The following is a 15824-nucleotide window of genomic DNA, read 5'->3' on the forward strand; positions in this document are numbered from 1 at the left end:
GTTTGCCCTTCCTTTTCTTCGACTTCTTCCACTTCTAATGCTTCTTTTTTCTTCTCCTTATTCTTTTCTTCTTCGACTTCTCCCTCTTCTAATGCTTCTTTTTTCTTCTCTTTCTTCTTTTCTTCTTCGACTTATTCCTCTTCTAATGCTTCTTTTTTTCTTCTCCTTCTTCTTCTCTTCTTCTTCTTCTTCTTCATTCATCTTCGTCTTCCTCTTCCCTTAGGCAAGTCCATCTTGTTTTTCTTTCATTTTGTGTCCCATACGTTAACCATTATTCTAAGGTCTGAATATAATTAAAACTGAATGTGTCATTTCACATCATATTTGTTTCGGTCTAAGCTCAATCAGCGCTATATTAACTTATTACAGGACGTAGATTTCCTAAAAATCCCTTATTCTTTTTTTTTAATAAGGCATTTTCACAAAATAACTTGGACCCCCTCCCCTCCTCCTCCTCCTCCTCCTAATCATCTTCCTCCACCCTCTTCACCTCCTCCTAATCCTCCTCCTCCTGAATGAATAAGGCATTTTCACAAAATAACTTGGACCCCCTCCCCTCCTCCTCCTCCTCCTCCTAATCATCTTCCTCCACCCTCTTCACCTCCTCCTAATCCTCCTCCTCCACCCTCTTCTCTTTCGTCTCCTTCGTCTTATCTTTATTTTTGTCTTCTTCTTCCGCTCTTAACAATGGTCTTTCTAAGCGCTTTTCTCTTCCCTGTAATGCGCTTCATAATATCTGTCTTTGTATTTTCCTCCACGTTAATCATCATCAACATCATCACTATCATCATCATCATAATTGATTTGATCCCCTTCTCCTTTTCGATGCAAATCATTAATATCTGTACAAGTCACCTTTAAATTCAAACCCGGCCGATATTAAATACATATCTGCCAATGAGTTGAACGGAAGTTCTCCAAAAATGTGTCAGGTGAGATCAAAACAACTGATCGCTAAAACGGAAGTGCGTCAAACACAAACTGAAAATTAATATTACGTTCTGCACTTTGCCCTGACGATGGAAACGGAGAGTATGAAAGCTTTATATTTATTCATTACCTTTAAAAGAAGAGGAATAGCCTACTGTACCGGGGAAGATGCATCTTCATAATTAGGGTAATCATATATTGTCATTGCCTCGATTCGATGATTGCTCAGTTAACTTTATTGTGTCAATTGGATTATCTGCCGTACGGAGTAATCAATCATCTCCCATTGTTACCGATTCCACTGTTTCATGTCAGGTGCTGAAAATATCACCCAACATGGATGCTTTTAATTCCAGCAAATGAAGCATAGCATTGTGCTATTTATGATTATCTTTACGTTCTCGTAATATTGCCATTTCTTTTAACCTACAATTAAGGGTTTATTGTTTCAGGTTATTTTCATGATTAAGATACGTTTGAAAGAGATATCCCCAAAGCACTATCACTTTCCAAATTGCTGACACTAAAACGAAAAACGTAAGTTTTGCAAATTCTAAACAATTTCTGTATCCCTATCCAATTACAGATAAATTGTTCATTTCCTGAGCTCTTAATGGTATCTGTAGCAGTTACAAGAGTGAAAATAGACGTACAAAATGTAAGACATAAAACATTTCGGAAATCAGCAGTACCGTCTTGGGCTATGTTAATTGTGAAATTATGCAATATAGGAGAACTGGCGAAGTTCTGAAGAGAATACAAAATTGACCTGGTTTAACAATGGGACTTAACATCTTTAGATATTAGTAGAAAAAATAGAAATAAAAAGGTAGGAAGAGGAGAATGAGTAAGGAGAGAGAGAGAGAGAGAAAGAGAGAAAGATACAGAAAAATGAAGACAAAAAATCACGGAAGGGCGAAAGAGATCAAGATATATAGGTAGGGAACGAAGGGGAGAGAATTATATATGTATTCACACAAACACACACACACAAAACACACACACACTAACACACACACACACACACACGCGCGCGCACGCACACACACACACACACACACACACATATATATATATATATATATATATATATATATATATATATATATATATATATATATACATGTATCATATATTTTAGGAAATTCGGGAAAAAATTATATAAGATTGAAATATTTAAAGCTTAAAATTTCGCCATGTCAGTGCGCTTGTGGACTGGTAAGTTTGAACACTTTAAAGCTTTTATGTTTTCTATGAAATTTCAATACATCTGCTCGTCCCCAAAATTGGATTATGGTAGATTCGAAACGACCAGTAGCATCTGGTGCTTGATAATAATCTTGACCACTCTCATCCAGGCCAGGATGTGCAGATGACCGCAGGCTGGGCAGTCCGGCCATCGACAGGGTGAGATTATAAGCACATTGCAGCTGACGACATTGTGATGTTAATATAATTTTTGAAAGGTCAGATGAATTCGTTGACCCATTTAGAGGTAATCATTTAATGTGTTTGTGGCTCATTTGCTACGCTCAATATATCCCCAGTATTATGATCATCCAAAGGATAAGAGGAAGAAAGAAAAATGCTTTATAATTATCATTAGATAATTATTTCATCCTTCGAATTGACACAATAACAGACAGGTAATTCCTCGTAACGATATTATACGCTTTGTACAAAAGATGATATATATATATATATATACAGCACCATCCATGCAACAGGATGGTGGTATAGGGTCCCATGAAGCTTGATTTTAATAGTCTTGTAGTAACATAATATTTACTAGTATATCAAAACGGAGATATGAGTATTTGGAAATCTTTGTTCATTAGTATAGACATATACACAAATACCCTTATCATGTACATGGATCCCAATAATATTAATAGTTAATAATCAACCACTTTTAATTATTTCCGGCCTTTTAGTCTATCCGACCGCTACCGGGTTATTAAGAGACCAAACATTATTGAGGGTTATTCGACACATGCTCCGACGATAATTGCTCTGCGTCAATGCCCTACACTTACACAGTTCTTAACTTCAATTCTTGACCCCACACTAGAAATAACCCTAACCCTAACCCAACCGCTTAACGTAACCCCTTAAACCCAATCGCGATCTAAATCCTAACCCTCTAACCCTACTTTTGACGAAACACAGATCGGAATGGATATCTCCGAAGCATAGTGCATTACCAAGAGATAGCCCATTACAAATCGTTGATTGATATATCACCTCTCCTTGCAAAACAAGCGGTTCCGCTCCAAATATTCTTCAGGAACCAAACTACCCCCGTTCCCTTTCCTATCGTCATTATTACATCTATAATTGCTTCTTGAAAGCCTGTATGGTGGAATGACGCCGTTGCCTCTACGTCATGTTTACAGAGAAGATAAAACAATAATTAAACTAATTAAGAGATAATCAATTATCAAGGAATTATGCGGAGTTGTATGGAGTTGCATCACTTGACAAGACTGCTCATCGTTACAGAATGCCGAGGCTCTAACGATTTATTCCGAAGGGCAATCGTCTTCAATTTATTTAAATGCTGACGCTCGAGGATCGATTTTTGTTTTCTTTGTGATGTACATTATCGATAGTCTAGCCTATTTTAGACTATTTCAATCTTCTCTACTATTTCTGGAGGAAAAGAGCAAGAAAATGATTAATGACACAGACAGAAATGAAAACAAATTAGGTAACTAATGGTAACGGTTCATACGGCAAGTTCTACATCGTCTGGTTGATCATTCCTTGGCAAAATTATATACCGTTTATACCGACGAAGTCAAACGAATATTCACGTTTGAAAAAAGTGAAATATGAATGAAAGAATTTGAATGATCAGAAGTATTCGTTAATCTTTATGAATTATATGAAATCGACTATTAAAGAAATCGACTGTGAGATTCACTTTTAAAAATCAGATAATGGCGGATATTGAAGTTTCTCTTCGTAATCAAATTAATGGTATGGCCTATATTGTATGGTACACTGATATGTCATTGGCATATCGGGAGAAGAAACAAGTTTTGTTTGCTGAATATTCTTTGTATTAGATGTTACTTTATTCTTCTCAAGGACATTTTCGATGAGTGGCGGAAATGATGACTCAATACTTGATATGAACAAAGAACCAACACAGCAATTAAAAAATTATAGGCAATATTGACAGTGGAAACATCAAATACATTACCGATTCAACTACTTGTTGTGACCATGTATTAGATTCAACTTAGTTTTGGACGTCATATTTTTATTTCTATTAACTTAACTCATGAGGATACTATTTCAGACGAGATCTAAACAACAAATCCCAATACTAAATTTAGAATTGTATCACTTTACATGAATGTCACCAAAGCTGATCCCTAATATATGGGTAAGCCGGGAGAACACTCAGAATGCTGGTAAAAGGGGGCTCAAGTGGGTTTCCAAGTCGGAAGATCTAGTTTAACCCTTGGGCTTTAGGCCACAAAGAATCTCGAGCAACGGAGGATACTAGCTGATATTTATTACTATCAGGTTCTGAAAAACATCTAATTGAAAGAAAATCAATATATACACCTACACAAAGCATTTACAGCTGCATAACAAGGAAGGCACATGCCTATTAGCTTCTTTTTGTATGAATGGCGATAGCAAAGGGCAATTTTTGAAAATGTAATCTTAAGAAAAAAATGTATAAACATTTAAGTGGCAAAGAGATATGGACATAATATAGAAAAGAGACAGATGGAGATGTAGTCGGAAGGAAATGTGGGGTAGAGACGTGGAAGTATGGTGTAATGAATGAAAAATAAAAATGCGTGGATGGGACGAAAAAGGGAGATGTTTAGGGACAGGATGACAGGTACAGTGTGTGCCTGTATGTGTGTGTGGGTGTGGGTCAGTGGGTGAGAGGATGACTTGAGTGCCACGGAGGAGGTGTGGGCGGGTGGGTACGTGGGAACATGATACCAGATGTGTACGAAGGCCAATTGTGTCCATTCAATGATTGTTATTTAAAGTAAATCTATAAATAAAAACAGTCCTGTTCTTCCACTTCAACGAGAAAATAACTTTATTTTTCCCACATACAGTGCACTTGTCTTTGAAGTATATTTTACACACAGTGGAATTCACAGAAACGTAGAAATTATATTGTATTTTCAAAGTATAGTTTGACAAATTTATGAAAGAAAAATAAAGCATAAGTAATGATTCAGGTTTAAACAATGTTTAAAAAGTCCGGCACTCCAACTTTTTTCTTTCGATGCACTCCTCTTTTTAAAGCTTTCTAGGAAAATATGAAGAAACGCGGGATCTGATCCATCTTAAGTAGCACAATGATGTGGAATATACTAAATTAAAGTCTACTTTTCATTTTTTGTTATCAAGATTTTTTTTCTTAACCTGGGAATGAGCGGATGATAAGAGATTGATCTTCATGCTACCGTGATCAATCCTGTATGCGTTCACTACTTTCATATTACGTCACAATCATCTTCCTTTCAACTAAAAATAATTCGCTATTAATTCCCAATTTCACCTTTCCATTTACAATGCATGTTAGCATAACTTTACCAGCAATTTCCATCCCCTAATTATTCTTTTTATAGAACACCCTCGTCTGCTCTTTTTCTCCGAGTAATTAGTATTATAGAGTTTAGAGAGATTCTGTGTGCTCACACACGGTCCTTGGCGGAAATGGACCAGTAATTAAGCAAACATTCCATTAATGGGATTATTCATGCAAACTTTATTTATACAACGAAATGATGGTAACAGAGTCGAGTAGCATCATTCATACCTTCTCTTGGCGTCAAATGACCAGTTGGGAAGGAGAAAGGAAGAATTGCGTATGCATTAATAATGCACACACACACACGCACACAAAACGCACATCCACCCTCGCCCACACCCGGCACACGCATAACGGGTAGTGCGCACGGGCAGCATATTTGGTTCTCAAACGCCTCCATTTCAAACGTGGTTGACTCGATCAATTGATGTTAACGCCATTTAAAAAGTGAGAACTGATGAGAGACGATACAATTTGGCAGCGAACACACGCGAACTCAGGCGTAGTACAACGAAATAATAAAAAGTCCACAATTTCATTTGATTCTAGTGCGCAGCCGTGGATGCGAGGATAACTAATTCTTTGATTATCAGGTAGCCGAGGCTTACCTTTTCTCTTTTCTGCTTCGTGCGAGACTGTTCTAAGCAAGAATTAGCTGTTGGGTTCTCATTTTGAAACTGAAGGTAGAAACTGCCGTGGGATTGCACTGGCGAAAAAGGAGAAGGGGATTTGTCGGATTTCGCGTTTGATATCGCCTGAAAGTTTAATGTCTATTTGATTTTACGATAAAACGTTGATATAGTGAACAGTAAGCAAGAAGAGCATCTAGGAGGGGAACCAGAAAGTCGAGACGGAAGGGCAAGAGCGGTTGCTATTGAGTGGGATACGTATCATGGCCAAGTTATACCCAACCATTTATGCCTCTGTACTTTGTTTGGCGCTAATCTTCGTGCACACAGGTAAGATTTTAAACCGAACTCTCCTTGTCTCACAAAATAGCACTTTCAATGATTTATACAAAATTTGTGAATAATGATAGTAAGTGCTTATATTTCAAGTTCTGCTTGATGTAAACATGTATAAGGGATATGGGAGCAAAGGTTTATATTGGAGCCCAAAAGTGATTTTATTTCTGAATCATCCGGAGAAACAAGCCAATGTGACGAAGAAATTTAAAAAAAAACGATAAAACACTGACGATACTTCCAAACTAATATACTAATACAACATTTGCAAAACACAGTAGTAACTTAAAAACAAAACAGATTAAAACAATCTCAACTACACTCTCATAAAGAACAGGACCGGCATAGAAAACTATTTTTCGTTAGATTAGATGTGATACTTTGAACACGCCAGGTATTTTTTCAATATCTACAAATCTACGTATGATTTTTTCCTTCTAATTACTTGGATTAAGGTGGATAACACATTTAAGAAGCAAACACAATACTTATCAAATGATTTCAAGTTACAAAGCCATATCCTTTAAGTAGTTTTGAATGAATGAAATTCTAATTCAAACGTGAAATACCATCTTTTTTAAATACATGACGACAATCAAACTGAGTTATATAGCCCATGACATATCAACGAATGATTAAAAGAGCATATACCAGTGAAATATCCTTCCCTTTGTCAATTTACATGGTGAAAAGTGAACCTTGCCGTGCCACATACTCCGCCCTTTTAGGAGTGAGAGAATGTGAATGAGAAAGAATAAAGTAGAAGGAAAGAAAGACAAAATGAAAGGAGGGACAACATTGTGATAGGTAGAGGAATAGGGAAAGTGTAACACAAAGAAAGGGATAGAAAGAGAAGAGACGAGGGGAGAAAGAGACGAGGGGAGAAAGAGACGAGGGAGAAAGAGAGAGAGAGAGAGAGACAGAGATAGTGTAAGATAGAGGAGATAGGGGGAGAGAATAAAAGTATGTGAAATCATTAAAGAGTGTAATCTAACTGGGTATCGGCTAGCTTCAGTTTCAAGGCGAGATATTAAATAGCGCTCAAGCTTACTGAACCCTTACGCCGTGAATGAAGACCCTTTTCTGTCAAGGTATATCAAGAAAAACCCCTCTTGAAGCCGAGTTCATTTCCCCTTTGCCTGGGTAATGAAAATTGGAGCATTATCTTTTCCAAGCGTTAATGAAAATGATGTCATCATTATCGCTTACTTTAAATGGAACTTTGGTAGAAGATAATCCCTGTTTATTTTCATCATATTGTAGCTTTTCATGCATCTTCGTTCAAAGGGACTACACAAACACACCAGTGATGAGGTTTTTTAATTGATCTCGGCAAAAGGTCTTGATTTTCGTCTTAAATTTTTAATATCCTGTCTTTTCAAGGATATTTATTCACAGATTGACCGCAAAGCATGTTCTATCAGCTTTTATGTTTGAGGATTCTTAATACAAACATGTACTTTGTTCACCCAAACCCTGGCAAAATGTAAACCTTTAAACCTCATCAATTTCGTCATACATCTTGTAAAATTCAATTAAGGAGTATATTAAAGCGGTCTTGATTCGGCGAGTTGAAAGATGACCCATTTCTTCGTAATTTGTTCTAAATAATCCCTAAAATAATAATGATGAAATTTCACAAGACAATCAGTACAGGAGTGACTAATTGGTTTTAGTCAGAGGTCTCTGACGTAAAGAATTGATGAGTTAAAAGGGAAAACTTCGTAGCTCATGTGCAATATAAGTGATGTCAAAACAACACTAAATTAACGTTGAAACGGAGTGATAAAATGTACAATCAGAAGATGGTATCGGTGACTGTGTACTAAATGTGCGGTATTAAGAAATATGGGTCGACTTGATTTGATATGAATACCGACTAAATTGTAAAATTGGTAACTTGTCGCCCAATTTCTGATGTAACAAAATGTATGTTGTATCGATCTCGTACAATTTTGAATGGAAGAATTAAAGCATATCGACAACAGAGGAGTAGTTGATACTTATAGGTCACACAAATTAATAGTTTACATGTCATGTAATACAGTAGGTGTCGACGGATAAACGTCATATTTGATTGGTTAACGTGACGCAATCTTAGATTTCTACGGAATTTAACCGTCAATACTTTCACTATTATACCCCTTGAGTAGCATGCATTCAGTAGAATTACTTAACAACATGTTTTGTCTCCAAAGTGTCCCTTTAGGGCGTCATTATGTTTTGACGTTCCCTCATCATCCCAAAGTACTAATTTAAGAGCACTTACTTTGCTCAAATTTACTGGAAACAAAAATCATCTGTCATAAAAACATGAGAGAGAAAAAAGCTCCAGATTTATGTTGGTTGACATTGCTACGTCAATTATTGTCTTGGGATTAAATGTATCATTATCATGGCAATTTACATTACAACAAAAGGAACAAGAAATAGTTGGAAAAGCTATTTCAGAAGAAAAAGTACGTGTCTGAAAATGAAACTCATTATTTTACTTGTAAATCCTCTGGTGAAATCGAGAGAATGCCTCCTGGCTTTGTGTTATTCAGGGAGATTCCTGTAATCGCATGTCTTTTATTTTGACTGCACATAAGTAATTGCTATTAACAGATACATAGTATTGTTAATCAGCCAGAAGGTAAACAAGATGCTGAATGGACAGAGGAAAATAAAAGCTTTCTCAAAAAAAATATTGCAAGATGACAAAAAAGGAAACTATGCATTTTTTTAAATCTATAAAGAACATAGAATTGATACCTTAGATTCAAACATTGAGTTCCAAAATATATTGCAGTACGCAGGGAAAGACAAAATATTAAGTATAAATGTTTATAATACCAAATATTTTTTAGCCTTATTAAAATTTTATTCTCCCGTTTTCTTCAAGAACTCCTACCAATGACAAAGTAAAGATTCACAGCGCAAAATGAAATTGCAACCTCGGATTAAAATATTAGTATGTCAACTGATCTCTTCCACTTTGATAAAGCATTTTACATAAACCTCCCGGATAGCCATGATCTTTATACTTGAAATATTGTCTTTCTTCGTCATCAAAACCTGTATATTCCCTTTAATATCGGGTGCCTTAATGCTACGACCCCCGGTCCAGTCCAATAACCTTGGTGGCTGTGATGCCGACAATATTGTCATATCAACACCATGGCATGACGAAAGCAGTCATGGGTGGAAAAGGCCGTGCATCCACATTTAACCAACACACGCACCCAAACGCACCCACACGCACACTTACCTATACACACTCACACCCTCCCTCACCAACCTTGGGCTTGGTTGATTCGAATATGATTAAAATAGCCTCTAGAGAATTGGTTGTGCTTACGTGTACACGTATTATGGCAGGGTCTGAAGCTTCCAAAAATACCCCACGAAACTTCTCGGTGTTCTCAACCTCTTTGTATACAAAAGTGCTCAACCCCAGCATGGTTGTAGCAGAATAAAAATTATATTTCAGAATTGTGTAGATGCGATAAAATTGATACATGCTTTTTCTAGAAAAGGAAAAATGTCAATCGAATAAACCAACCCTTCTAGACGATATAATGTATAGTCGATAGGCAAAGCGACCACATGAACTTCTGATGTTGTATATCAGCTCGTACTATATCGATTTGATTTGCAGTAGAGGACTTCCAAGTAAGATGGGATTCTCAATGGGGGACGATTTTTAGTGAAATATTGCAGAACGCAGATTGCCACTCGTAATATGACTTACCGACATTTTATATACAAATCAAAAGCGACACTATTCTTTACTATGGAGGTTCAGTGTGATCCTTTCATCCATGGGATATAGACAATTTCTCAAAACCCTTTCGCAAGATACAACATAAAAGCATTTAGTTTATACTGTGAGTGGTGTTATTGAGTACCAATTTTAACAAATATCATGTAGTAAATCATACAGAAATTTAATGGGATCTCCTCACTACCGTTAAAAAATAATCAATTTCATTTTATTTTCTAATTTTGGAAATTTGTTTTGCCCACATTTTACAAGCGTACGAAGAATATTTTTTTTTAAATACATACATAATATATATCATTTACTATGACATAACAATCCTTGAGAATATTGCTAAACAGCAGTTTTCTTACGTTGTTATATACAAAATAAGTGAATTATTTTAAATGTTCGAGTGAAGGGGATGGCCCGGAAAGGTTACGAAAATTACACAACAGAAATAAAGAAGAGCGTAAAATTCAGGTAGCATTTTGAATGTATTTGCGGAGAACGGAACGAAGGAATTTAGAAAACGTTGAGCGCGACAGTTCATTGAACGAAGTCGTTTACCAGAACTTATAAACACATAGTATGAAAAGAGTGGATGATTTTCATTTTTCATAGTTTGTTTTACTTCTAGAATTATTTTGGATTCGCATGCTTCATTCAAATTTTAAATTTCTCCCGTGATCCTCTCTGCTTGTTTGGTGATTCTCTGGAGTTTGCTAAAGTCCTTCTTCCTGCACCTCCCGTACCAGACAACACAACTGAATAACATAACACTTTCGATGGTGGATTTGTAGAACAAAATAAGAATAGTCCTATCTACATGAAACGATTTAAGTTTTCTTTAAAAAAATACATCAAAGAGAAGAAAAGGGAAAAAAAAAAGAAGGAACACAAACAATGAACAAGGAAGGTAGAACTCCTTTTTGTGGTTCTTTTGTTTTTCTCATAACATCAGGGTTGTTTGCCTCAAGACTAGAGCAAAAAAAGGGACATGACTACGAAAGTGAGCCACAGACACAGAAGGCATGGAAGGTGGAACACTAAGGTGGAATTCTCTACCGTTGAGTTGCCCAATTTGAAAGCGTTTTCTCTTCAAATGGGCAAAAAGTGCTGAATGCCCATGAACTTTCGATTAGAAGATGGCTCTTCGGGTGAAGTGGACCTTTAGCTTGGCAGCGTAAAGTGGGCTATCAAGTTTCCTTCGCATCTACTCCCTACCCGTCAGGGCTCCAAAACCACCACGCCATATGCGTCTCTCATTTTGACGAATATCATCATATTTCAGCCAAAGTATGGTAAATTCCTAAACTCGCGAATGCATTGGGGAATAGGAAAGATTGGAACCCGCAGGTCTGAATTTCAAAAGAGATCTAGGGATTGTCCGACAGTTTGAGGGGTTAGATTTCATGGCATCCACAATACCCTTTTCAAACCTACCGGTATCGTTGACTATACTTAGGAAGATAGGTTGATAAACAAAATTAAGTATGCTTCACCGAATAGGTACACTAGACAGTGTAGGGCATATGGGGATGTGTTGTGGAATATAGCTACCAAAGATTATGAATAATGAGACAACAATATGACAGCGGAAGCCATGTATTATTCAATCAAATTGAAATTGAGATATACATACAGATAACAGCATGTTAGATTAGGAGACGAGGAGGGGGAACAGATGACGACTGAGAATGAGAGGCAGGAGGGGGTTGGAATATGCAGACAACCCATACATAGATGAGATCCCTACTTAATCAGGGTTTAGACTTTGCGTTACGCGTTCTCCTTATCATATATAGTTATTGTATGCGCTCACTCGCGGGACAAACCCGCACGTGGTTTAAGAATCCTATTAGGCCACTTGACTTAATCGTAATTGAGACACTCCTAGACCACCCCATGGGGATTAACTTAATTCCTGCCGGGCCATTGAGCCATTAGCTGATGACATATCAGAACACGTTATCATCTAACGTAGATTGTGGCCTTGTGAACATGCTGCAATGCAATATTGAAGGGTCATATGCGTTTATGACGTCCAGTTGTATTCGGTCACTCGCTTGGTAACTGAAGATAATATTATGGTCATTTTCGAAAATCTTTCTTATAGTTAAATTGCGCAAATGTGTCATATTCTCAACACGCTAAAGATGTATAGAAAGTTTCAAGCTCTGGAATATGGTTCAATCTCAGAAGTGATAGTTGAATGTACATTGGATTTTTAAAACATTCTATATGCGTTTACCAAACTTTTGCAGAACAACATGACGCGCATTTATACCTAGACATTCACAAATAGTTATATATGTTTCCCTCTATAGGTGATCAACTTGATATCTTTTTGTATTGTCGTTTCTTTTCATTCTTCATTTTTTAAAGATGTGAACGACTTATTAGAGTATTGCAATTAATTAGCATGTTTTCTTTGTCTTTTAAACACATTTCTTTTTTGATAAGGCCTCCTAATAGGGACCTGTTTGGTAGCAACTGATATGAATGGGATTGGTAACATATCGTAAGATTCACTGAAGGCTGGAAAAAGTAAGACTATCTCAAATTGTATTGACATTTCGACGAATAATTCTATCGCAACTCTTTTCCTCGTAAAGATATCATTATACATGTTAGTGTATCTATACCAATGTTAGGGAGGCGCATCTTTATCCTAAGATAGCTTTTACAATAAAGGTTGTAATCTCAGCTTGGTCTCCGCAGAGCTATCTCTTGATGTATCGTCTTCTCTGTTCTACTGTAGTAGTGTTACCCGTGGCAACCGAAAGGAGGTGTGGCTTGTTTGTGTGCGTGGGATGCATAGATTCGACCAATTGGAGCTGACTTAATACTTCGTAGAACCCCGCAACTTCGCTTTGTACCGGACGGAAACGATCTCCTCGTTGCTTCATGCTGGGTGATTATTCATAGTGATGTCGGCAATTGAGTGGGAGGGCAAAGAGTTTTTCTCCATCCCCAAAACACCCCTATATAGAAAAATGAATACAAAATGGATTTCTAAATAAATAAAATCCAAATGATGTTCAAATAATTTTGATTTAGAAATTGAGCATATCAAAGGAGGTTGTACTAGTTTAAGCCATGAAGAGATGAAGTCGTTAGCGTGGTCTCGAATGCTTTGGAAATAATGAATTTAATTTGTGATTGTGTTTGAATGTTTGTTAATTAATAGATTTGTAAAGTTCCTTCTGTGATACCCGTCATTTTTTTCAGTAGATTAAACTAAAATGATTTTATTTGATTAAAGGGTCATTCGGGTTTTTTCCATCTTGTAAAATACGTTATAATGAATCAAATTAGATGATATATAACATTGATTAAATCGCGATTCAATCTTACACCAAGTTCATCCACGAACTACATACACACGATGTGCGTAGGACGAGTACTTGTACTTGTTCTTAAATTTATTTAAGTTATAATGTAAATTATTCCCTTTAAATAGATACAAATATAATTATGCAAGATCCATCTTAGTGAAGTTCTAAAGATATTGCTTTAATGACAACAATAACAACAACAGCATTTATAAAGCCAAAACAATCACGAAGACCTTAAATGGAAGGACTCACTCGTCAGTAGAATAACCTTCTACATTTCACTACAAAAGGGCATAATGTCAGGCTAATGCCCTTAAAAACTATTTGTGGGGGACAGAAAAGTGTATAATTTAATTTGTATATCCTCGCGAGATTCGTTGTTGCATTTTCCCTTATTAATTCGAGCAATGCTTCATTTGTCATGTTTTTGCTTTTGTCATGTTCAATATCATATTTCTGTCGTTGAACTATTGCTCGACCCTCTCAAACAAAACCATCATATAGAAACAACTAACTGGTAACACAAACAAACAATCTCACCAATTAATTTGAATGTATTCATAGCGAAGCATATCATGACTTCAAAAATGCATAAATCCACCGGCGGGGCTATTCAATAATCGACCGGGCGTTTTATTACAATGTCGATTCTCGTCAGCTTTCTTTTGATCTAGAATTTGCTTATTAAACTAAAATAATTTCAAGAGCACGCCAATCAATAAGTTATTGACACCAGCCCACGTCAAGAACTCAATGGAATATTTCTCAAATTAACATATTCGGTCGACGTAAATAATAAATGTGCTTGATAATGATTAGAGTAGCCATGAGGACAACGGTTTCAATTTCATACGCTATTCCATGGTAAAATTGACTAAACCTTTTCAGATCAGAAGAATGCGTTTCCATCATGTAATATGTACGTAAAAAAGAGAAATGTGTCAGTTTAATCAAATATGAACGCTTTAATTTTGAGCGATGGGGGGGGGTCGTGTTGATGCTGCTGGGATATAAAGCAAACATTTCTACCACCGTGTTGCCTTACGGCATATACTTTATTGTCATCTTCTCTATAGACTATTATTCTGTACCCAGAGCAGTGCGCTCTCTTTCAACCACACTGAACAAAGAATGTACTTAATCATGTTACCTACTGCACTCTACGTCACTTGAAAGGAAAGCTTTTAATGCATTTCTCACAATATACATAATCCTTTATATCCATTGCAATCATATTAATCACCTAGTACACGGACCATTTTTATTTTCCATAATATTAAAAGTATTAAAGTGTACATATGAATAGAAAGCCTATATAAGTCGAACAACTGTGACAAATAGAAATACAATCAAAATGCAAAAGGAAGTTCGTCAAACAGTTATGGTAAGACGATTTAAGATTTTAAGAAACAACTTGTAATTTGATGGAAAAAAGAAAACATATTATATTATTGTGGAGGGAGCCAACACTAATTCATTTGAATAGAGCTAAATGCATTTGCACCCAAAATAGAGATACATGTAGTATTTGATTTGTGTATTATAATACTAAATGATAAATTTCGTTATGAATTTTATCTTAACTATTCAAGTTAGAGATAAAGCCAATCGCCTGCCTGTCGGTAGCGAGTCGCATGACAAGTACCACGTCACGACGATTCGCAGCCATTCATTAGTACATAAAGCATTTACGATTTTGACATTTTAACCTGATTTAATGTTTAATCTCAAAAAAGCGTACTTGGCGAGGTCGCAAGAAATATCATTGACATTAGATTTAACAAAATATATGATGCAAGGAATACGACACGTAACTATGTTTAAGTATATATTTGGCGAATTTGAAAGAGCATGGGTGGCTTAAATATGGCAAAGTACCCGAGCAACCTTGATCTTGTCATGCGAAAACCACGAGAATATATATTCTCGTAAACCCTTAAAAGATGGATGTATGCATGTAGAAGGATATAAATAAACTGTAATCCCATTATAAAGATAGCGGTATTATACTTTGTTAAAGACCATTTGAAGTAGAGTATTATATAAATAGAATCATGGCCTTATATATTATAGTATATTGCCCTGTCGAGACTATAATAGCGGAAATCTTCTTTGCGGTTCCCTTTTTACTCTGTGCGGACATCAAGTAATTGCTGATCTATCTACACTCTTTTATGAAAGCGAAATTTGTTTTGAATTAAAATCATTACTAATTCTCAGAATGACATAGATGCGAAATATAAATTATTAGGAAAGGAAAATAAGAGCAA

Source organism: Strongylocentrotus purpuratus, unplaced genomic scaffold (genome assembly GCF_000002235.5).
Source record: "Strongylocentrotus purpuratus isolate Spur 01 unplaced genomic scaffold, Spur_5.0 spur5_scaffold_6, whole genome shotgun sequence".
Classification (NCBI taxonomy): domain Eukaryota; kingdom Metazoa; phylum Echinodermata; class Echinoidea; order Camarodonta; family Strongylocentrotidae; genus Strongylocentrotus; species Strongylocentrotus purpuratus.